General features: G+C 34.3%; 1 protein-coding gene and 1 pseudogene across 5 annotated transcripts in view; one reads left to right on the plus strand and one right to left on the minus strand.

Moving 5' to 3' along the window:
- ush (Zinc finger protein ush) overlaps positions 1 to 25,717 on the plus strand; it is a 176,707-nt gene that overhangs the window by 99,649 nt on the left and 51,341 nt on the right. The window contains exon 1 of one of the 5 annotated variants that reach the window (XM_089708938.1): positions 21,052 to 21,180. The exons of the other annotated variants lie outside the window; for them this stretch is intronic. The gene's annotated coding sequence lies outside the window, so the exon portion shown is untranslated. Of the gene's footprint in view, positions 1 to 21,051; positions 21,181 to 25,717 lie in introns of those variants that run through there. 5 annotated transcript variants of the gene reach the window in all.
- Positions 15,197 to 17,366, minus strand: LOC149490823 (uncharacterized; annotated as a pseudogene).

Genomic DNA, 25,717 nt, shown 5'->3' on the forward strand with positions numbered 1-25,717 from the left:
ATTTAATTTTTTTACTTATCTTTGTAGCGAATAAATTCAAACTACTATGACAAAAATCAAACAATCTATAACAATGCCAATAAAAAGCTATGCTTTATTATTTTAAGCATATCTACTAAGCTAAGCTAAGCTAGCTTAACATTATAATTGTAACCCGTCCGACTAGGGCCCTTCCGGCCTCCTCCACTCAAGCGACGCGACAGCCCAATCCCCGTCAAGGGGGGACGCTCTTGCGCATGTCACTACCAGGGTGAACCTTCAGTTCACCCACATTGAGAGACACCACACCATAATTGATTACGGGGCATAAAAAGCAAGCTATAGATTGTCTAATCTAAAAATGAACGCCCCTCCACTGTGCTTACGCTCACATTCAAAGTACGTGTATAGACGCAATACACACAAATTGGTCTGCCTCATTGGTCGTTCAGTCCTCCAGTCCCGTCCATGCCCGAACGACAGGACCAGTTGGCCAACTAGTGCATAAATGACGCGATGCACGACAGAACGGACGTGTCATTCCGTACATAGCGCGCTCTCCCCGCCATACAATGCTAGGCACCTGAACTGATCGCCCGATTAGTTGACAAATCCGTGCGCGAGTGTCTAATGCGGCGATTACACCTAACGAGTACAGTGGCGAGTCAGTGTCCTCGGCCGAGTGCTCGGTTGGTATAAACACTTCAACGAGTGCTCGGCCGAGTACTCGGCCGAGAAGAGCGGCGAGACAGTCACTAGAATCCCAATTTGTTTACTCGGCCGAGTACCCACTCGCTATCCCGCTCGGCAGGTATAAACACGCACTCGTCGCGTCACTCGGCCACTCGCTACTCGTTCGTTTCGTCATTGTATTTTTTCAAAGAATTATTATTTTTATTTATTATTTCTAATAAATCCTACAATTCGTTAATAATATCTGGTAACAGCCGATTTAAAACCCGTTTAAATTCTTTTTTTTTTCGATCCATTGCAGACGTCCGCGTCGTGATCAAAACTGAACTGACTCGCCACTAGTGAAATACGTGTAAACACCCACTCGGTTCGGCAACTGTCTCGGCCGAGAGCGTATTTACTGACTCGCCACTGTACTCGTTAGGTGTAATCAGCGCAAAAGTTTGCAGTAGAATCGACGCGCGCACACATATAAAGTGGTTCAATAATTATTTGTCCTCACACATTGAAACAATTAAGTTTAGTGGAGGGGCGTTCATTTTTAGATTAGACAATCTCTACTCTCATATTAAAATATTTAGTTTATAAAATCGCTATTTCCCATATCTTGTACCACACTAAGCAGAACGCGAGGATAATCGCATTGTTTTTGATTCATTGCTGTTTCTACGCAAACTTGGTATTTATATTGTTTCTTGGTTGCATTTATATTATCATTGTGCATTCGACGGCCAGTGATTTAGTGAGATGAAAAGTTTAGTTGAATTTAATTAATGTTAGTTTTAGGTACAGTTTTTATAGTTTTAGTTATTAGTAGATATAGTTTTATATTATCTGTGGTTTTGTCCTGTGTAGGTATTTATTTATAGAGGAATTTGGTAAAATGTTTCAGTTATATAGCATAGTTCAGTAATTTAGGAATTAAAATTAAATTGAATTTCCCCATAAGAAATTAGTCCTTGACAATTTGTGTTACTAATAATAATTTTTATTCCTTTCAGGTAAGTGACTTGCAAATACTACTACAATATGCATACAGAAAAACTTCAAGGTTCAGTAAGCATCCCTCATCATTATATAACTTGGTTTCTTCCCTCAAATCTTCTCATCTCAAAAAAGATGATTCTTGGTAACAGACGCTGAAAAAATTGTTATGTATTCTTCTATTAAAGTATAAAAACACATACAAAATCGCGATACACACCTTGTAAAATAAAATAAATAAATAAATAACACAGCAATCACGGCAATAAATCTATCCCGCTTCGCTAACACGCTCGCACGCCACGCCTCCGATCGCGATATCGCGCTTTAGCTGTGTATTCACACTTTATTTTGACAAGAAAATTAATTAAAACACGTGTGTATTGGTATTATTGATCGTCAAGCCGCACTCCGCAGGATAAGGTTTGCGAGATATTTAAAGGTTATTTAAACCATTTGTATAATAATTGAAGATCAATATTTTTATGCTTGACAAAATCAGAGTTACACGTTGTCACAGTGATTTTTTTTTCATTACTTTTAAATGAAAACAATCTAATTGTCGCAATTATAATTTTTTACTTAAAACATCGAATCAACCACACATCGACAAGCTTTAAATTGCACGCCTCATAAGCGAAGCGTTGAGGTGGGTACTACTGTCACTTCGCGCAAAACATCTGATTTTTCAAACTTAAAATGCATTTATGTATCATACATTGCACTTGTAAGATAATACATACACACACATATTAAGAAAAAACACTATTTTTAACGTTCATGATATTTTTGATGTCATTTTTGTTATTTAAACTAGTTAAAAAACAGTTTAAAAAAGTTCTGTCTTGGACGTCCGTGTGTCTGTATGTGCGGATCCTTTTTCTTGTTAACACGATAGCGACCGAAATACTTTACTAATCGAGTCTTTTTTTTTCTCTTACGCTTGAGTATGCTCAGGAATAGAACCCTTTCATTTTTCAGGGTCTGATTCGATGTGGTTTAATTGTTATTAAATAAACAAAAATAATAATTAATAAATATTTATTAAAAAAAATTATGAGGCGTGCACTTTTGGATTTTCCAAATTATTTTATTTTAAATTATAATCAAAACACTTAATATTCATTTTTACAACGTCATAATAATCATAAAATATAATATTACTTAAATTAATGTGAGAATATAACATTTCTACCGTTTGATCGTTATCGATTCCTTCTGTAATCGATCTTGTATCGATTGCTCGAATGATTCTTGTATCGATAAAGCTTTGCATTAAGTTACATAATTTATAAATTAAATGTATATATTTCTATGCTAATGTATTTAATCAATGCCACGTAGACTTAAAAATAAATAGTGCGGAATTAAATTTGCAATATTAAAAAAAGCAAATCGTTTTTAATATCTTTTATGAAATTAAATATAATCAATAGTTTCAACTTAAGCTTTGCATATATTTACTGACGTCCTATATTGAAGTTCAGAAGCTTTCAGTCTTCATATTGTCACTCACAGAACGGCACAGCCCAGCACGCACTAAAAAACACGTACGAAGTTTGTTTCTAGCCATTGAAAAAAAAAACAAACGTCACCTGTCATTCTCAAACGCCATAGTCCGTCTTATAAAAAAAAAACTCAGCACACACCGAAATCATCGAGCCACTCGCAAACCCGTCGGTACAGCAGATTCTCATCAGCTCGTGAAAGGCAGTCGTGGCGGGAAAAAGAGCAAATTGCCGATACCATCGAGTGCCATCGCGCTGAGGGGAACGCGGCTAATCGCGTTGTGCCATTGCATTGAGCCTCTTCATGTTATCGAGTGCTTGGAAATTTGTTACGGATAGCCTGAATGTATCTGAAAATGTGTCGTAATCACCGTAATTGTATAAGTATCCTTGGTGAACGCGTGTAAGACGCAACGAAGGGTGTCAAAATCTTTTAGATTGATATAAAAAAGCAATATAATTGCCATCAATTGTATTTTATAATTAAATATTTATAAACTGTTTGAAATAATCAATAGATCTTCGATATAATGTTTCATCCCTACTAATATTATAAATGCGAAAGTAACTCTGTCTGTCTGTCTGTTACTCAATCACGCCTTAACTACTGAACCAATTTGCATGAAATTTGGTATAGAGATATTTTGATACCCGAGAAAGGACATAGGATAGGTTTTATCCCGGAAATCCCACGGGAACGGGAACTATGCGGGTTTTTCTTTGACTGCGCGGGCGATGCCGCGGGTGGAAAGCTAGTTTTAAATATAAATACTACGATACAGTGCCAAATAAAGGTAAACCACAGTAAATAAAATATATTACGTATACGCATAAGATAAAGTTCCTTCGAGTTCTGAGAAAACGCGATAAACTCAAAAACTAACGGTTTTTTGTATAGATTTAAATGAAGCTATGTCTTTCGTAATAGGAACATAATAATTGTAGAGTCGTAATTGTAGTCGGAAGCAGTTATCAATGGTAACTTCCCACACTTGTAAGAACTAACTTTTGAAAATATAATCTTAATAGTGCACCACCTGGCATAGGTATTTATATTCCTGTTTCTCTATCACAAAAAATCAAACATAATATAAAAATTAAAAACAATAAAAAGGACATGTTTATTAAATATTCACAAGACTTATTACAATCTGAAATTTTTGTGCTCTGCTTTAATCACTACATAGTATAAAACAAAGTCGCTTTCTCTGTCCCTATGTCCCTTTGTATGCTTAAATCTTTAAAACTACGCATCGGATTTTGATGCGGTTTTTTTAATAGATAGAGTGATTCAAGAGGAAGGTTTTAGTATATAATTTATTTGGTTTTAGACAAAGTGGGCGAAGCCGCGCGCGGTAAGCTAGTATATATATATAAAAATGAAACCCGTTTTCCATTGTCACGGCAACACGCGTGAACGGGTGGACCGATTTCGATAATTCTTTTTTTATTATATTCCTCGAAGTACGAGGATGGTTCTTATGTAGAGAAAACGTAAATATGTACCACGGGCGAAGCCGGAGCGGACCGCTAGTTTTCAATAGATTTGAAAATAGGTCAGTTTTCATACGCCAAGGTGGGAGTAGACGGAGTAACGTTTGGTGATTTACCTATTTCTATGTTAATAATTTCCTTTATATAATAAACAATTCTAGCTTTTGAAATCGTAATTTAAATAATTTTATGCTTATGGGCGGCGTATATCGCTCAACACCAGGCGACGCGACTGCTCGTTTGCTGTCCTAATTCCTATAGCTTAAAAAAATAAATGAAATGCATTATGAAAGATCACAATCGACACATGATTTTTATTAATTTACCCGTTTTGTGAAATTATGATAACGACACGATTTTATAAATTTGAAATACATATAATATTTCTTACTAATAATGTTTTTGTTATGAATAATTATAGGTATGTTACAACTTTAATCTATTTTCGGAAATATAGTGTTACAATATTTTAACGATTCAAAAAATAATTTATCTCAAAATATTCATCATTTTTGTAGGAAAACCAAGCAATGTAAATAACTCTATTCAAATTGCGTAAATTCTATCCGTTTACATAGTTTATCTTTTTTATATAAATATGAAATAACCATAATTAAAAGTATAAAAAGATAAAAAGTAATTTTATTATTACTTTCATTTCAAGTAAAGAATAACAAACTAATTATTATGCTCTTTCTACCCACTAAAGAAATAATTGATCAAATATTGCTTATAAATTAAACATTATGTAACGCAAATATCAGTCCCCCTCCATTAATTTAGCGTAAGAACCCAACGAACGGCTTACCCAAACTATCTTCCTTGAGCTACAATCGCCGTATTATCTATGCGACTACAGCTACAACCAGTTGACAAAGTGCACTACGTGATATTGCAGCCATTACTCCCCGTGATTCATATCTCCAACCCCCTCCCACCACGGGCCTTGCACCCCCCCCTTTTCTCCGAGATAACGGTCCGCACGTTGTCCAGATATACCTATTAAGGATGCAACACCGAACGCCGAACGGACATAAATATCCCAACTTGTAGACTCGCCTGTGTTAGCACTCGAACAATGAACCCCGTGCCGAATCTTTTCGCGATTAAAAAAAGAAAACGTCAAAGTCAAAGTGACAGTTCGAAGCGCGCGAAACTAGCGCAACAAAGCGCGGGTGACTGAAAACAATCAACGCAGGTATTCGAATCGCAAAAAATGAATCGGACGTTTATTGTCCGCTATCGAGCGTTCCACCTCCGTTGTTTATAACAGAGACGCCCAATTTGCTCGGGAGACTTTTTATCTTGTTCGCTTTTTTCCCGCCAAAACAAAGAGTCGATATGACAGGTCGGTACAAACAGTATCTGTGGTCGGGCACTCGAAAAACAAGAATCGAATAATCGAGCAATCGAGTAAAAACAAGGAGCATTGGGCGCACCGGGCCGTGACAATTGCATCTGCAGCAAACGCAATATTGGATTAATATGGCTCTTATATTTCGATTAAGTTCTTGGCGCCGTTGTATTGTTGGTGTTAGAACTGTTGTACAGATTGAAAACATCATACATAACACATGAATATCAAAATTGTGGACAAACTTTAGCAAAAAAAAACTATAAATGTTGTTATTAAACACTTGACCGTAATTTGAAGCTTACTTATTGAGAAGGTACCTAGCTTTTTCCGCCTATTTTCCCTCTCTTTCTCGTTGTATATATGCTATCTCTCTCGCACACGGCACACCTCCCACCAGGTGGCGCGGCCGGCGCACGATAATGTGCAGGCGCTTGATCTTCTTCATTGGCGTCTAGCTTCCGCCGCGAGAAGGTTGTCTACAAGACTACAACCTTGGTGCTATTAAGTATTAAGTATTGCTTAAAGCAAGTGCTAAAAGTGTTAAAAAGTGTATCCCGTCGGATCGGTACAGTGAGTTATTTTTACATCTATTCTAATAATATTTTACTTAAAAATGAGTAAAAATCTTTAAAGTCAACGGTATAATCGTTGGACTTTATTTAAAATGCTGAGGTTTTTAATGAATCCTTCAGCAATAGTTTATTTTTCAATATGCTTATATACTTAATAGCATGAATAAAGATATTTAAAATTAACGATACAACCGTTACATTTTACTTGAAATAGTAACTTTTCTTTTGAAATATTTCATTATGCAATATGTACTAATTAATATTTGAATTTTTAATACTGTGAGTAAAGCTATTTTAACGGTGTTACCGTTCGGCTTTACTCGAATCGTTAATATTACTTTTGTGATTATTTGATATTACTAGATATATCAAATACCCTCTCTTGTATATAGATATTTTTAATATTTTATTTCATTTTTAATAATGTGTTTTTATTACAAGGGTACAAGTGAATTTTTCGTGGAAAAATTACAATTAATACTTAGTATGGATATGAGCCAACTCAAAGCTTTACAGGCATACAATCCATTGCTACGACTTTATTACATTGTCGTTATCGCTAGGAACGGTTCGGAATTCCTATCATAGTTTATTACTAAAAATTATCGAACGAGATGAGTCAGCTCCAAGAAGTCACGACATGTCAGAACACGTTGTGATATTATTTTATAAATCGTACGGGAGTTACCGCTCAACTGAATAATGATGGAATTCGCTCATGTATAGTAGATACGTACCATGAATGTTCCACACATTCAAAACTATCCGTAGTCTATACGTGTCCTTTTATGAGTATTATTCTGATCCGTTTTTATGTGAAAATAGACATATTACACACGGCTAATTTGATTGAAAATTACGTTTCCTATGTTCAAATGATGCAACTTTTTTTGTTAAAACGAGTAAGTACCAAAAATTTTACAATTAAATTCTTTGGTTTACTGAACTTGTGCTGAAAGGGTTATCGTATAATAATTATCGAGATATCTTAATATAATTAATTAGATTTAGATACACTTATTTCAAAGGATTTACAATTCACTTCTAACGTTTTAGAATAATATTATAAACTTGTACACCTTGACAAAAAGTAAAAAATTGCGGGTGAGTGGAGATTATTTTGTGCAATTAAATATTATAACGTCCTACGACGGTATGGTTGCGTTCGTAAGGAATGTTAACGGATATAAAGCAACTAAATGTTACATCGATTGCATGAACAAAAATAAATATGAATCGAAGTTCATTTTAAAATTTAGTGAATTGATTTGAATTATGAATTTATTAAATGTCGCTAACATTGGAAAATAAGTTAAAGGACCTTGTTAATTGCTATATTATTTAAATGATTATTTACTGCTATCTTTATATTAGCACTAAGGTGTATTCTTGCTCGAAGCAGAATACATAAATGTGGCCACTACTCCTCGCAGGGGTTAGCCAGGTCAAATTCACCCTCGCAGGGTGTCTCTTAAGCATTTTTTGGCAGGCCCTACTTATTTCTAGTTACAAACATCCCTCGCGCAGCTGTCGCTCGCAGGGAAATGGTGCAAATATATATCGGCCCTCGCGGGGCTTTGATTACAATCGTCCCTCACGGAAAAGATGGTGCGAATATATATCAGCCCTCGCGGGGCTTTGATTACAACCGTCCCTCATGGAGAAATGGTGCAAATATATATCAGCCCTCGCGGGGCTTTGATTACAACAGTACCTCACGGAGACATGGTGCAAATATATATCAGCCTTCGCGGGGCTTTGATAACAACCGTCCCCACGGGGAAATGGTGCAAATATATATCAGCCCTCGCGGGGCTTTAATGGCGATTGGTGCAAATATACAAAGGATTGATCATTAAAATGATCATAGATATTTGCTTTTGTCAACGAGGACCCACGAAAGAAGTTTTGGATATGACCGTATCGGATCTTCACTCTTCTAAGGTAGGTAGAAAAAGGTTTTGAAATCTACTTCACAGTGGGCAGTATAGTAAATGACCTAATAAATACAATAAAGGTTAGATACGTCAAATAATGGGCGCATGAAATTGATACTTCGTATCCTAAAAGTTTACGCTTCAGGAATCAGGAAACCACCATTGGTTTACCAATTATGGAAATTGGAATTGAACAAATTGTATTTACCAATGCAAAGCCTAATCACAACAAAGGAAGGCGAGTCGGATCAAATATCATCTCGCAGATGATTTGTGGCGGTGGTTTCGAGGATTGTCACCAAGCCTTGTGTCAACGGTATGTTTGGTATCGTAATTAAATGGCACTAGCCGACCAATTTTCATATACAAACATCGGAAGAGATTTTTTAATCGCAAAGCGATTGAATGTAACAAATGACGATTGATTACGTATAGTTGACCTCTCATAGGCCTATTTTAGTTGCCCGGTCTTGTAGGCAATTTATTTGACTCGTTTTTCAACCCATTTGACCTCATTATTGCACCCATGAGATTTTTCTTCGGGGCTCAAACAATAAATCGCTGAGGGATTAGGATAATCGTTTGTTAGACAAGTTTTTTGTCATCCCACCAGGATTATTATATTGTATAATAAAGTTATATACAACTATTAACGTAAAACGTTTAAGTACTCAACGAATGCTGAGAATACTGACTGTTGAGTTACATAGGATAGAGGATAAATAACGGAAAGTCAATCTTTCCAAACAAAAGCCTCTTATTATTAGATATTACTTGGAACCCCTACCCTTAACGAGAAAGCTCTGCCAAATGACTTCTCATTTCTTTGCTTTGAGGGGGGGGGGGGGGGCAATAAATGAAATGTACAGGCTATACGGCTTTTAAAATATAAGTCTGGTAATCGAACTAAACTTTGCTGGTTTAGTTCTTGCTATATCGCTATCCGTGCCTGCTTCTCGTGTTTACGGGTGAATTAAGTTTATCAATAGTCATAAATGCAATGCTATTCAGAGGATATACTGCATTTAAAACATGACAAAGTCTGGTAAGCGAACTAAACTTTGCTAGTTTAGTTCTTGCTATATCGCTGTCCGTGGCTGCCTCGCGTGTTTACGGATGAATAAAGTAATGTCCTGTCTTCGCATCCACAGCTAACTGTCCTATACTGTCATAATCTTAACACAGATTCATTCGACATAGCTCCCCACGAGCTCAGTTCTTCATTTTTGCACTCGCACAACTGTGGACAACACAAGAGCAATGCCTCCATTGGTAGCAGTCACAATCAAGGGATAACTAACCTTAGGCTAGCCATATTACGGATGTTGGAACAACCGACTATATTCAGGGCAATTTTCTTTGTTCAGTGTAACGTTTAGACTGTCGTAGCATTCCTACGGAACAAAGATGGGATCAGATCTGCATCCTTAATGCAGTTAATCGAAAGGAGATACTTTCAGACGACGATAGTATTCAAAACCCACCATATTCCTTAACATAATAATGCATAGTTAAGCTTATAATCTCTCTTGCCATTATGTCAGTTAGAGACCTGAACGACGCGATAGAGTACCGCTATTTCAGTAGTAGTAACACCTAGAAGGGTGAAGGTATTCTGGAAAGCGGAACTGAAGGCCCGGTCAGCAGCATCAGCCACCTAATAGACAGTGTTCAGTGCTGCACCACTATAATCTGCAAAATGACTCTGACGGTATGAAAATGTGGAGTACATTTTCAAAATATCAAATGATATAGTTGGAATAAAAATCCTATTTGCCTCCGTCTATCCAAAAGACATACAGAGTAGCTAGTAGTAGTTGGTTGAATTAGAATAAAGTAACTATAGTTAAAATCCTTTGTTACTGACTGGATAAATTTGGCTCTTTTCCTATCTGACGTTCATATAGCTGTTGACTGCCTAGTGTTGTGCACAAACACTATTATTATAAACTAGCGGTCCGCCCCGGCTTCGCTCGTGGTACTTACGTTTTCTCTACATAAAAACCATCCTCGTACTTCAAGGAATATAAAAAGAATTATCGAAATCGGTTCAGCCGTTCTCGAGTTATGCGCTTACCAACACATTTTGCGATTCATTTTTATATAAGTATAAGAATAAGAAGATAAGTCACGTTATGTAGTCCCGAGGCTTTCGGTATATAAGTTCTGATGTAAATCATAATTATATCTTAAAACCGAATTGATTAAAAGTAACGTACTTGGCTGTAGTAATTGCAGTTTTGGGACACAGATAAGCTCCTTATCATTTTAGTCTCTTAAGTTCAGTATATTTGTTTCCAGTACAGAGTTTATGACCTATCAGTTTTAAATAAATAATTCATGCATTGTACTGAAAGTACTAGCCATGTTTAGATTATGATTGGTGGCGTTGGCTCTAAACATTAATAGATACCGCACGGTTTGGTTGGATGTTAAAAATCTGTATTATAACTAAAACCGTTTACCTGTTTTGATATTTTATTGCCTTATTCAAGGGGTGACCTTTTAAATTTATTTCTGACCCCAAAAGTAAGGACCAAGTTCTCTTCTTGTCCGCTTGTAGCAGGTTGGGTTAAAACTGTGTGAGTTGAGACAGGTGGTAATTCTATGTTAAGATGATTCAATTGTGCTTCTACAGAGTTCTAATTGAATAAATAAAGGTTTGAGTTTGAGGTATTTTTGCCTCGTCGGGATCAGCTGTTGCTTCATTTTGTAAGTAACATCTAAATGCGTAATTGAAAGTCGTTACTGGCGCTTTCGCAGATTTACGCTAAAGATAGTGAAAATTGTAGTAACTTTAACTTTTCAAGCCCAAAAGGTTAACTAAGGTACGCTTGAACCAATCTCATAAGTTCTAATACTTTTAATCATTATGATTAACTTTTTGGTTCTTATTTGATTAACTTTTCATCTGGGATTGTTAATATAAATAATATAAAAATTTGTGTGATTTATTGGTATACTATCTGCACACCTTACTCTTTCAAATAAAGAAATAAGTAATTACTTATGTACCTATTCAAATTCACATTGGCGTCCATATATTGTACACCAGGTGGGTAACAAACAGGTCTCAATAAGTAAGCTTCAAATTACGGTCAAGTGTTTAATAGCTGTGTTTTACCTGAAAATAAAACACATATTAAATACTTACCTATATTTGAAGCTTACACTTAACGTCCACCTGTTGAGGATTTCGACTCAATGAAGAAGATCAAGCGCCTGCACATTATCGTGCGCCGGCCGCGCCACCTGGTGGGAGGTGTGCCGTGTGCGAGAGAGATAGCATATATACAACGAGAAAGAGAGGGAAAATAGGCGGAAAAAGCTAGGTACCTTCTCAATAAGTAAGCTTCAAATATAGGTAAGTATTTAATATGTGTTTTATTTTCAGGTAAAACACAGCTATTATACTTTTAATACTATAAACAGGCCTTGATTGTGGAATGTAAACATCTAGAGCAAGTAAAGGGATACTTTAAATTCTTTATTTGGTAATTTTTTTTAATTATACCGGAATAAATAATATTTTTATAATGTTGGAAAATAGAACCTTCTTTTTTGAAGTCGTTTAATACACAAACAAACAAACAATACATACATTTATTTCCACACGGATTAACTTTTCTTCGAACTGGTGCACCATAGTGGTGGTATAAGGGTATATTCTGACTACAATAAGTAAAATAATATTATATTTCGTATATTCAAACTGTAAATTCCTTTTAATATTATGTATTTTAATTTGTATCATTGTATGGCAATGGTACATTACATTGTTAAATAAATACATGAATAAATAAAACCAAATGCGATAAACACCAGTATTCTATCCTCCTCATCAAAATTTACCACATTTTGATCTTAACGTCATTCGAAATATTTTTAAAAGGTTACTAGGTACATAGTATAAAACAAAGTCGCTTTCTCTGTCCCCTATGTCCCTATGTATACTTAAATCTTTAAAAGTACGAAACGGATTTTGATGGGTTTTTTTATAGACAGTGGTTTAAGAAGGTTTTAGTATACCAATTTATTAGGTTTTAGACAAAGCAGGCGGAGCCGCGAGCGGCAATCTAGTAGGTAATGAATGTATTAAAAACGTATTTAAAGTTGAAACTGTTATTAAAAAAAATCTATACACAATTTAAAATGAATAAAGATTTCACTCCATATTTTCAGAACATACAATGGTAACACTATACATAAATGTAAACACAGCTTTACAAATCACAATAGTGATGTGCGCCGTATTCTTATTTTAATCGACTCTGTATCGAGGAGGCGGGTATCGCTCGCTCGTGTGGAACAAAGATAGTGTCGGACACTGGTCTCACTCTGTAGCGAGTGCAAATCAAAAATCCGCTTACATTTTTAAATTTTTCGTTCGCGGACTGTTGACAGATTTGTTTTTTTTTTAGAATGGCACTGGCTTATTTTGAATATTGTGTAGGTTGTTCAATTACAATGGTTGTAATTTGATATGAAATAAGTTATCAGTCGACTTTGCAATATTGTGCTGTAACTTTGATTGGTAAATTATATTGTTAGTTTTAATATTACTTAATTAATAAGCAATTATTACATACATTGCTCAATTTTAACTACCAATAAATAGGTACTTATAATGTGTTGATATACCATAGAAAATTGGAAATAAAAACTCGTCAAAAAACTTTGAAAAGTTTGCACAATAAAACAATACGTTCATATCGCATCCTTCGCATTCAAGTTGGCGCGTGTTTGAATACGATATAGGAATCAATCAAGCTTCAATTTCAGTTCGGAAAGTCATTTCGGTACCCGTCGCATGTCACTCATCGCTAACTTCAGTCAAAAAAATCTTCAACGGAAGCAATCCGGATTTGACGTTTGCATCAAAAACGCGGGAAGCGGCGCGTCAAGCGCGGGATGGATTCGAAAATTAAAATCCCCAGTGTTGCCAACATTGACGGGTGCCGCGATGCTGCCAGCTCGATTTCTGGCTTGTTCTAAATATGTCAACACTTCTTTGTTATCGCTGGACGTGTGCGCGGAAATGAAGTCCATCGGAGACGTGTCTATTATCTATGCGCTTATTATTTTAGTGTTTATGGCGATGGAACTAATTTATCACAACGCTATGTAATGAACTTGTGATAAAATCTAATCTAATATCGATCGTTGGAATGAAATACAAATGGAATCGTAATTATACAAATGTACTGAAGAGATAAGCAGTTTTGTACACAATGACAATGTTTTTAAGTTATTTAAATCAACATAATTACGCTTCCATTAACGAGATTATATAAAAATAAATAAAAAACATGTTTTTTTTTTTAAATAGAACAAAGTAAAAGATGGTTTCTAAGCCAATATGAAACGAAAAGCTGTGTTTTTAACGATAATTCGCGGGAAACTTATGAATATGAGTGACATATCAGCGAATAACAGACTGCGACTCGTGACGTCACTCGTCAGTCTAAGCCGTTCCCGCGAAAAAGTTTAGAGCGGTTTCGATAGCAGTTCATACCAGATTCACTTGGAAAAAGTATTTGTCTGAAAATTGAAGAATAAGAGACAACTTTTATTGGTTTAACAATCTTGTTTAAAAATGATTTTCACTTGCAGTGATGAGTGAACGTGCAATTTAAGTCGTCTCGATTTCGTAAATTATTGGTCATAATATTTAAATAATTTACATTTATAATACATACTAACTACCTATCTTCTAAAGATAACCTAAATCAATTGATGAAGGTCGAGCATCTATAGTTTTTGGTTTAATGCTCTAAGGTTTTTTCATCAAAAAAACGTCGAAAAACATAAAAATATGAATATATTATGTTATTAAACTAAACCGGTTTTATATCTGTTTTTGCAAATCATAAATTTAGATAGATAGTTGCTTATTAAACACCGGAACAAACAAATAGATGAATATTTAAAAAAAATGCTGTTTTACATACTTGCATTCTTAACATAAATCTAGACAACTTGTATATTTTCGTTGCATTGAATTATGAACAATTTCCTATATAGGTATACCTATTATATTTTTGTTATTGTTACACAAAGATCTGAATTTTCAGGTAGATAACTCAAAAATATAAAAAATCGTCAACTAAAATTTTTTAATTCGGCCGACTAAACACTTTTTTAAATGGTTATCTAATACGATATTGGACGACTAAATACTCACTATACTTCTATAAAATCTGTCTTAAAACACAGACATAATATTTGGTATATTATAGACAATACAAATGTATTGCAAAGTATTGCATTCTTATTAATGTATTGCATTGTATTGCATTCTTATTAATCACAGTAGCAGTAGCCTTTTTCCAATAAATAGGTCAAACAAAAAGGTTATCCTGTCATCCACATCACCTGTCGATAAAAATCGCGGTGTTCGTTCAGAATTTTTTTCCCCACAAAAACGTCTTGGACCATTGGGCAGAGGCTGATAAATAAACAATGATGATTGTAGGTTTTTTTAATGTTGGCTTTTTATTTAGTGAGGTTGAATGAAAAATTATTTTATATTATTATGCTATGACACGCTTGAATAATTCTATTTTTGCTAAAACCTAATTGTAGAATGATATAAATAAACAATGCATAAAATCACGTCCTAGCTTTTTTATTTATCTTTAACTTTTCCTAATAAAATTCACCCCTTGTTCCCGCTTTAGGCATGGGAACTGGAATCTCTTTAGGGAAACTCAATATTCCTTGTATAAAGATTTTATTTTCAACACCAACGCCCCATTTGTACAAAGGTTTTTTTATGAGTAAAAAAAATACATTCTACCCGGCCAATAAATGATAAATTAATAAAAATGACAATCCATGTCGGTGCGTGCGCGATTGCTATTATAAATTAACAGGCGTAGACATAATCCTCCCCCCGGTGAAAAGCGTAGATTTTCAAGCTTGAAGGTCTTCAGAAGTGGGCAGAGGACACAGTCGAACCAAAGGTCTTCGAACGCAGCCTCTTGTAGTTTCGACGTCTGCAACTCGACAAACGCCGTCTGTTCCATGGAATAATCGAACGATACGCCCCATGCGCCAACAAAGTGGTGGAGAATTATCCTCTTGAAGCAGTACGAGGTCTCCGACGTTTATTTTTGATTTGTCAACCTTCCATTTGGTTCGTAGTTGCATTTCTGAGATATACTCTTTCTGCCATCTCTATCCAGGGAGCTCTCTTTAGTGTTATCCAACGAAGGAGCCGGCAGTGCATTCAATGGTCTTCCGATTAAGAAGTGCCCTGGGGACAAGGAAAGGAAGTCATTGGGGGAAGATGACATGGGACACAGAGGACGGCTATTGAGAATGGCCTCCACTTGAGCAAACAATGTCGAAAGTTCCTCAAATGTGAGATGAGTATTGCCCATGACTCGCTTTATATGAAATTTAGCGGACTTAACCCCGGCCTCCCATATTCCACCAAAGTGAGGAGCGTAAGCGGGGATAAAAGAAAATTTTATTCCCTCCTGAGCAGCAAACTCAGACAGAGGTTCCTGATTAGCCTTTAGAAAACTATTTAATTCTTTCGCGGCAGCTACAAAATTTTTACCGTTGTCGGAATATACTTCGATTGGCTTTCCACGGCGTGCCACAAATCTGCGAAGTGTCATAATATAAGCATCTTTTGTCAAATCAGACACGACCTCTAAGTGAATGCATTTGAAACGCAGACACACAAACAAACATAAGTAGCACTTAACTACTCTAGCACCGCGTCCTTTACGATTTAGAATGAAGAAAGGGCCTGCATAATCCACTTCAACAGACTTGAATGGAAAGTCAACGTTGACGCGATTTGAAGGTAAGTCAGCCATTTTTGGATTATAGGTCTGACCACGAAGACGAGTGCAGGTAACGCAGTTTTTGAAAAGAATAATAATAATTAGTCAATTGATAAAATGCCGGTAAGTTTATTATTTTTATTTTGTTTTTAGAGTTGTGTAAAATCGTAGAATGTAAGTGAAAGTTATTTGAAGTTTTGTAAATTTAGAATATTTTTTAAAATCAAAATTAATTTCAGATTCGACGGCTGTATGGACCTTGACTTCAGGTAAGTCTTCTTCGTATTTTTTGTTAAGTTGAGGCCATCAGCGCATTGAGATGCATCGCTAAACGAATGTAAACGATTTTTGGTGAATCGCAAAGAGCTCTACGAGAAATATCGATGTTTGAAAGAAATTTTAGATTATCAACAATGTCCAACCAGTCATTTTTGATATCCTGCGACACAGGTTCATCCCACTCAACACCCTTGAGCCACAATTTTTGGAGCAACATCTTTGGTTGAATAGTACACGGGCTCAAAAGACCTAAAGGATCGAAGATTCGAAATGAACTTGAGAGGATATGTCTCTTTGTGATTTTGTCAGTATGAAGTGGAATTTCGATAGGAAAATTGAAGGCATCCTTCGATGGATGGATGGACAAAGTTCGAGAGTGCTCGACGACTCACTGATTGTTAAATGTTCTGTATTACTTTCGTGTAAATTTTGAAATAAGTTTTTTGAATTAGTTTTGTACTTTCGTAGAGGAAAACAAGCTGAATTTAGAGCGTTTGAAACTGAATTTTGAATGTATATAAGTTGATCTTCATCATCACAGCCGGTGATTAGATATTATTTCGTCTAAATCTTTTCTCAAGATTTAGGAATCGTTTTTTAGCTTGAGAATATGAATCGCCGAGGCAGTCAGGTGAGTCCTTTAGGGGTAACTTCACACAGAATCTACCGCTTTCTAAGCGAGTGGTGTTATTTAGAAAGTGTTTTTCGCATGTTATGTCATTTTGACTTCGAACAGTTTTTTGGGGTAGCTCTTCAAGCTCACAGAATTTTGTGAGCATTTTGTGAATTTCGTTAGAAGTAGGGTTTGTATTTATGGCATGATTGCAATGAATTTCGCTACTACGAGAATTATTAATTGGGCCAGCTATTATCCAGCCGAATTTAGAATTTTGCAATTTAGGATTATTAGGACCTAAAGAAAGCTGTTCGCTTTCTAGAATGTCCCAGAAGATATCTGCTCCAATTAAAACTTCAATTGGAGCTGGCTTGTAGAACTCAGGGTCCGCCAATGTTAAAGAATTAGGTATTTTGAGACCTTGAATATTAACTGGCGTCTTAGGTAAGCGGCCCGTCAATTCGTTGAGAACAAGACATGAAAGAGTAACGCTGTAGTTGCTATTTAGAGATTTTAATTGAGTGAGACAGCTTTCGTGCACTGTATTAGAAGAATTATTGCCAATGCCAGTGACATTCATTGCCTGCAATGGGCAAGTTCTTAATGACATTCTTCGTTGCAGGGATTTAGTGACAAATGAAGACTGGCTGCCACAATCCAAGAGAGCACGAACCTTTTCTACTTGCTTATTAATTGGGTTAAAAACTTCTATCAATGCTGTAGATAGAAGAACATGTTTGGACATTTGTCTAGAAAAGGCTGCTACAGATTCGTTTGATTCAACTTGTTCATCTGTGCTGAAGTTGGCAGTGACGTCATCATTAGAATTATGGAGAAGAGTGTTGTGTTTTTGCTGGCATTGTCGACATGGACCCATGCGGCAGTCACTGACAGGATGCCCTTGTCTGAGGCAATTTCGACATAATTTATATTTATTTACATACGACATCCTATCTTGAATGTTTTTAGACTTAAATGTAGGACAGTCATAAATTCTGTGATTTTCGTTACAAATTATGCAAAGATAAACGTTTAATTTATTTTGATTAGATGTAGAAAATGAATTAGTATTTCTATTTGTATTAAATTTATTATGTTTTTGTGAATTTAGTTGTGAGGGATGTGACGTGAATTGTAATTTAGAATTATTTTGGGATTCATTATTAGTGCCAAACTTATTGCGATTTAAAGATTCTAGCACATCTGCACGGTTGATTAAAAATCTTTGAAATTGTTGCAAAGTTGGAATGTCATCAATAGTATTTCGATACTCTTCCCATTTAACAAGAGTACATTTGTCCAATTTAGAAGACAAAATAAATATTATAAGTACATCCCAATAGTCAGTAGGTTGACCCAGGCTAGACAAGGCGCGAAGATTTTTTGTAACATGATCGACTAAAAAACGTAGTGACTTGTCTGACTCACGAGTTAAAGATTGAATATTAAGTAAAGAATCTAAGTGACGATCAACAAGAAGCCTTTTGTTATTATATCTGTCGCAAAGTAGCGTCCAGGCTGCCTGGTAGTTTGCTGTTGACACTTCGAGATTAGAGACAATCCGTGCCGCATCACCCTCAAGGTAAGAAATTAAATAATGAAATTTATGTATATCAGTAATATTTTTGTTTTTATGAACTAAATTTGAAAATGTATCGCGGAACTCTAGCCAACGGAAGTATGAACCATCAAACTTTGAGATTTCGATTCGTGGTAATTTAACATTTGAGTCTTGATGGAAAGAGTCTTCATTGCCCATCGATTTCCTACGATTTTCGTTGTCATTAAATAAATTATCATATTGTTTAATCATTATTTTAGCAGAAGCAATACCTTGGACGAAATCGTTCTCAATGTCGTCTCTTTCATCAATCTCAGAATCTATATTTTCAGAATTAAGAACCTCAATCTCAGTCTGCAACACATCAAACTTTGTTCACAATGCTTCGAATTTGCTAAGTTTCAATTTAAATTCAGCCATTAATAGTTCATCCATTGAAGTGGACTCGCTAATTCTGTCCAAATAATTTTTAAATTTTGTAATTTGGCCCTTAATAGCAGACCTTTTTGAATATAAATCTCTTAATAACTTTGGATTAGGTTCCGTAGACATTTTGTAAAATAGTTTAATTGAATATTGTTATGAAATTAAAATTTAATTGTATGTAATTATTTTGAAATTATGTAATTATTTTTCGATTAATTAATTATTTAAATGCACGTCAACAAGCTTGATAAAATAATGGAAGAAATAAAATGCTTATCTCACGCTCCTCGCCTGGTGGAACCTGCCGCTGGTAGCCGGGCTGCTGCTCACACGCAGCTGCTTCGCAGAAGATCGTGCAAGCGATATTTAGTCGCCTGAGAAGACGGCTCCTGAAATTATTCGGCGAAGTCGAGTTTATAAGCGAGAAGGGCTATGATATTCGAGATTGTTGTTAACAAAAAATGAATTTAATTTGGAACAAATGAATTACGATTTACATGCTAATCCCGCAAGGGAATCTGGCGTGAAGATATGATAATAGGTATTGATAAACCAATATTACTATAATTTAAATTGTTTTACACAAATGGAAGCGAAATAATAGGTAATTTTTGGATAATTATGAACGTGAATTTTATGTTATAAGGTTAGGTATAGGAATGTGTTATTGGAATTAAGGATTTGCACTTAACTTGGTACTATGAGCTGCACTCCGGCACGACACTTTAGCTGTATCGTTGTTCAGACGAGCAGGTTATCCTTTTCGACAGGAATCAGTCCCAAATTGAAGTCGTCAATTCCAGAAACAATGTTGCGTAGATGTGTAGATATTTTGTAATTAACTCGTATTTTGCGGTGAAATCCGTTTTCGTCCTGTCACGGTCGCCAAATTGTTCCCGCTTTAGGCATGGGAACTGGAATCTCTTTAGGGAAACTCAATATTCCTTGTATAAAGATTTTATTTTCAACACCAACGCCCCATTTGTACAAAGGTTTTTTTATGAGTAAAAAAAATACATTCTACCCGGCCAATAAATGATAAATTAATAAAAATGACAATCCATGTCGGTGCGTGCGCGATTGCTATTATAAATTAACAGGCGTAGACACCCCTTATTAACTTGGAATACTTACCTACTAAGATGATCTTATTAATTTCATGACGATCGATGAGAGTCAAATAAAGGCATGTTATTTATAAATATATTATATTGTTATTTTTAGTATCTTTTTAGAACTGTAAGAATGTTTTTTTGGTTGGTATTTGTATTTACATGTATTATAGTGAGCCTCGGAAATAAAAACATACGGGCAGACTGAAAATCAGCGCTGCTCAGGCGTTAAAGCCCGACAGCACGGCTGAGTCTGACCCGATTGCCATGTAACTACTTAGTGTATGTTTTTTTAGTAATATAAGTAGTTGTTAAGTGTGTAAATGTGGCAATAAATATTTTTTTCTTTCTTTCTTTCATGTATTGTTTAAATTGTAAAGATAGCCTTACAATCGTATTTAATATGTGATTATTTGTTATTTAACAATTTCACATATTCATTTATTCCTGTCTCATAAACAACCATTGTAAAAATCTTTATACAATAGTTTCAACTCTACCTTACTTCAAGAAATCAAATTCAAATTTGAATGACCAATGACAATTTAATAATTACAAATCAAATTCAAATTTGAATGACCAATCAGAATTTAACAATTAGAAATCAAATTCAAATTTCAAATATCAATTGCAAACAATCAAGTGGCAATGCAACAGATGTTTATCAGTGTGTAATCCGCCGTGTCGACTGATAAGGGGATTGTAAAAATCGCAGCTGATAACACTATCACACTCGATAACGCGCAGTCGATATTCAGTTACGATTCGAGTCGGTTATTCGTTTTAGTGTTGTGCTGTGTAATGTGTTTGAGTTTTAGAACGTGGAGTTAAGGATTTCTGAACTGTGTTAAGTTCTAGACGTGGTAATTAATTTCTTTTTTGATTAGAACAATTGATTTTATTTCAAATCTAAGCATTCTTTTTTTCGAAACTTAAATTAGAGTTTCAAAAAAGGGTTGTGCCTTGAAAGTTTTTGACGTGGTAAATAATTTAATTTTTGACTAGAAATTATTATCAGACTATCATAGACATGTAGCTATATTTTTTTGGAACTAGATTTTCAAAAAAGTCACGTTTGAGGAATTAATCAATTTCGTTGATTAATGGAACACGTTTTGATTATGTAAAAAATGTATTTTTAATGTCAAAGACGAACGAATTGTTTGTTTTATCGAAAAGTGAAGGTTGAATAAGGTAGGAAATGTATGCAATTTTGCTTTTCTTATTTTTTAATTTTGTTTGTTTATCGTTTCTGTAGGTATATAATAGTGTTTGTTTCGTAAATATATGTGTGGGTCTACCTTTAAAATAAGCTCATAAGTTAACTATCTAATCTTATGGTGTTCGCATTTATTTATATCGTTTGATTATCTAATAAACCAATTACATATATAGAAATGATGTCCAATGGACTAAAATGGCATAATATAACAGGATGAGCCTTAGACCTGTTTTATAAATAATCATCTTGAATACCAATTATTAAAATTTGAATTTGAAATAAGTACTGTACCACTTTTATCGCTAGGCCACTTAATTGTACTGAATAAAATTAATCTTTAAAGACTATAGAACACCTAATAACAGATACTGAATATCAAAAACACCCATAAGAGTATTTACGAACCAGAATCTATATTAAAACACGAATACGCAAGCATGTACTAAACCTAGTACACAAACAAATTTAACTATCAAACCAAGCGTTCACTATAACAATGAAATGTTAAATTCGTTTTCATCGAGCCATTTGATAAGTTTCATTCGTTTGTTATCAGCTGTTATCGCACTAATGTTTGCCATTCGAGTAATCTTTACAAGCTTTGACTACTGATTTTCATATTCCTAACCGACTTCGCAAAATTGAAGTAATGTTACCTATTTGACACTTATGATATTGGAATTGTAAAATATATTATACTAGCTTCCGCCCGCGGCTTGGCCCGCGTGGTGTTTTGATAAAAGGTAGCCTATGTTCTTTCTCAGGGTCTAAAGATTGTCTGTGCCAAATCGGTTGAGGTTTAAGCGGGAAAGCGTAACAGACAGACAGAGAACTACTTTCGCAAGTATAATATTAGTAGAGAGTAGGGATGTAATATATCTAATAAAAAAAAACTGACTGGTATTTTTTATATTTCAAATAGGTTAATTATATGTAATTATTGTCTATATCTCATGATCAAAACATGTCGTTACTACTATATTATATATTCTGCATTTATCTACTGCAATCGAAAACAAAATATGTTCACGCAAATAGAGGCTTTAAAATTATGAAAATATGGGCTAAAATACATTGCAAAATATTATCAATTATCATGTTGACATCCGATCTTAAAGATAGCAACAATTATCATGCCTAATTACAAATTCTATCTTGTAATCTTAAAAGATAAGGATTATTGTAAATAATGTGTTATCAAAAGATATTGTTGTTGACATTTATGTAATGTTATTTTATATTTTGATGATTAGGTATTTGTTGCGGTTAAAATGTGTTTTACAGTTTACAGAAATAACAGGAAAAATATTTATGTTTTAAACAATTTTAAAATAGGTATTGTGTAAAAAAATCACTCATATTATTGAATATTGATAGTTGATTAGCCTTTAATTAATATAATCTTGAAATTTAATATTTTAATTATCTCTCTTATCATCAATAAAACTTGCATATTCATAAATGTATTATGCATAAGTAAATCATAATTTATAAATAAATTCCCAAATGTTATGCCACTTGTAAAATATTACCATAAAAGATAATATCTTAAAATTTTTATATCTAAGCATAATCGTAAAAAGTAGATATTTAAACACCAAATGTTAAAAGTATTATTAATTTGGCGCCTTAATGCATGTCATTCTATCTCACAGATTAAAAAATCTACAGATAAAAAATATGATATGACAAAATCTGAATCGATAAAATCTTGACTTAAAGTTTTTTGGACAATTTCGTATAATATTACAAATATTTTCGTGGATATCAAGTTACTGTCTTACGCTTTGACTTCTTATTTATGTTTTCGGTCGTAAAAAGTCGTGTTTAGAGGTAATATTCTAATAATATTATAAGGAATGAAAGAATATATTAATATATTATAATAATTACGGATTCCATGTTTTCTGTTGCATTATGATATATTTTGATAACAATTAGTTGACTTCTTGAATGTGGATTTTCAGTTAAAATTTGTGATAAAGGCAGTCTATTTTATAATGCAAATTTTGCGGCCCTAATGTAGTGTAGTCTTCATTTGAATATTGTAAAAGATAGTTAATTTCCACATTGATCATTTAAACGGAAATTTGTATAAAAAATAATATCATAATATTAAATATTAACACACAACCTTTTGCAAATTACGTACTTGCCGACTTTTGAGAAAAAAAATGTAAAATTTTTCCATCGTCGTTGATAAAATCAAAAAATATAACTTGATTTACAATCTTGATTATGAATAAATTAATTTTAATATTTAACAGAAGCGATCATATTAAAGATAACACTGATTATTCATATTTGAATAAAAATTTCATAAAAATATGGACAATTCAAGTTTTATCCGACTAGCTTCGTCCCACGACTTTGTACGATTATGAATACATGGAATTATTATTTAACGCCTACAACTTACACTGATTAATCTATATGATAAACTTAAAAGTATGAGCTTGCTTATAAGTAAAATTTTAGGTCATTATTTTTTAAGATGCAGGCAACAAGCTAACAAACTGTATTGTTATTAATTACTGACAACTACAGAATATTATATAGGTAGGATTATTTATTAAAGTGAAAATTTCAGTATCAGAAAACTTTTACTCACAGTGCTCCGCTCTTGTAGGTCTCAACGTGATGATTTATAGACTATAGGCTAGCCTTCCTCAATGGTCCGGGAGCCAGCAGCAGATTTTATGACCAAGTTCCTCTCAAGCGGTAATTAGTAAAATGCATCAAAGTATAGTATTATGAAGCCTCGTGAACGTCAGCTGGAGCTCGGTTGGGGGGAAGAGCGGTTGTAGCCTCCCGTATCAGCTGACGGTTTTTCCACCAAGATACAGCCAGCTGACATATATATTTATCCACAGTTACATATAAGCTATCATCAGGTAAATTTTTGTTTGAGAGGAAATAACGGAAAATAAATTTTTCTTTAAATTTAACTTTCATGTTCGAGACACCAGCTGACGTATAATACACCATGTTGTAACCAGCTGACTATTTTTTTTCGTTGAGATATTGGGTTAGCTACAATTTGACAAATTTTTAGCTGAGAGGAAATGAATGAATGAATGTATTTTTTTTCCTATGTGCGTGGGAGGCTACAACCGCTCACCCCCCCCAACCGAGCGCCAGCTGACGTTCACGAGGCTTTATAATACTATACTCTCATGCGTCTGACGAATTATCTCTTGAGAGGAAATAGTTAACCAAATTTGCACCTGGCTCCCTAACCACAATAAATGGGTTATGTAGTACCGAAAGAATTTTTAAAATCGGACCAGTAGTTTCTGAGAGTAGCGCGTTCAAACAAACAAACAAACTCTTCAGCTTTATAATATCAAAAATATATCGACTACCTATATAAAAATAATTTGGAAAATCCATAATAAAAAGTAAAACAACTAAAACCCAACTACGACAAAAACGACGCTGAAAAAGTATAAAACAAGATTTTCAGAATTCCACTATGTAGAGATAAATTTTCATGTTTGGAAAGGCGTAGTCACACGTTACATATATCTACCGTAGCACTTTGACAACGTGTGACTACGCCTTTCCAAACATGAAAATTTATCTCTACATAGTGGAATTCTGAAAATCTTGTTTTATACTTTTTCAGCGTCGTTTTTGTCGTAGTTGGGTTTTAGTTGTTTTACTTTTTATTATTTGTACTATTTTGGTGTTAAAGTGTATTTTTGGCGCATAATATTGACAAAAGTTAAATTGATGAACTAATAAAGAAGCTAAGATGTGAATTATATGCAATCAGCCCATGAATACAGGTAAAGTCACAAGCAAATGCTAGTAATATATATATATTCAAAATGTGCAACTAAAAAGCTTTCAAATGATACCAAACACGGCATATTTATCTTAACTTTATTTCTTTACTCTGTATGTTTTGTCCGCTAGAGGGCGCCACATTAGATTTTATGAAACCCCATATAGCCTATAACCAGCGGACAATTAAGACGATTCTAATGATATGTCATTTGTCGAATTCTGATAAGTAGTTTAGACGTTACGAGGGAACAGATGAACATACATACATACATACATACATACATACATACATACATACATACATAGCCTGTCAAAATCATAACCCTCCTTTTGCTTTGCCGTAGTCGGGTAAAAAGTGCACGCCTCATAATTTTTTTTTAATAATT

This window comes from Colias philodice, chromosome 2, assembly GCF_061535455.1.
Source record: "Colias philodice isolate Cphi_HAF_F1 chromosome 2, ilColPhil1 Martin Lab GWU primary, whole genome shotgun sequence".
NCBI lineage: Eukaryota > Metazoa > Arthropoda > Insecta > Lepidoptera > Pieridae > Colias > Colias philodice.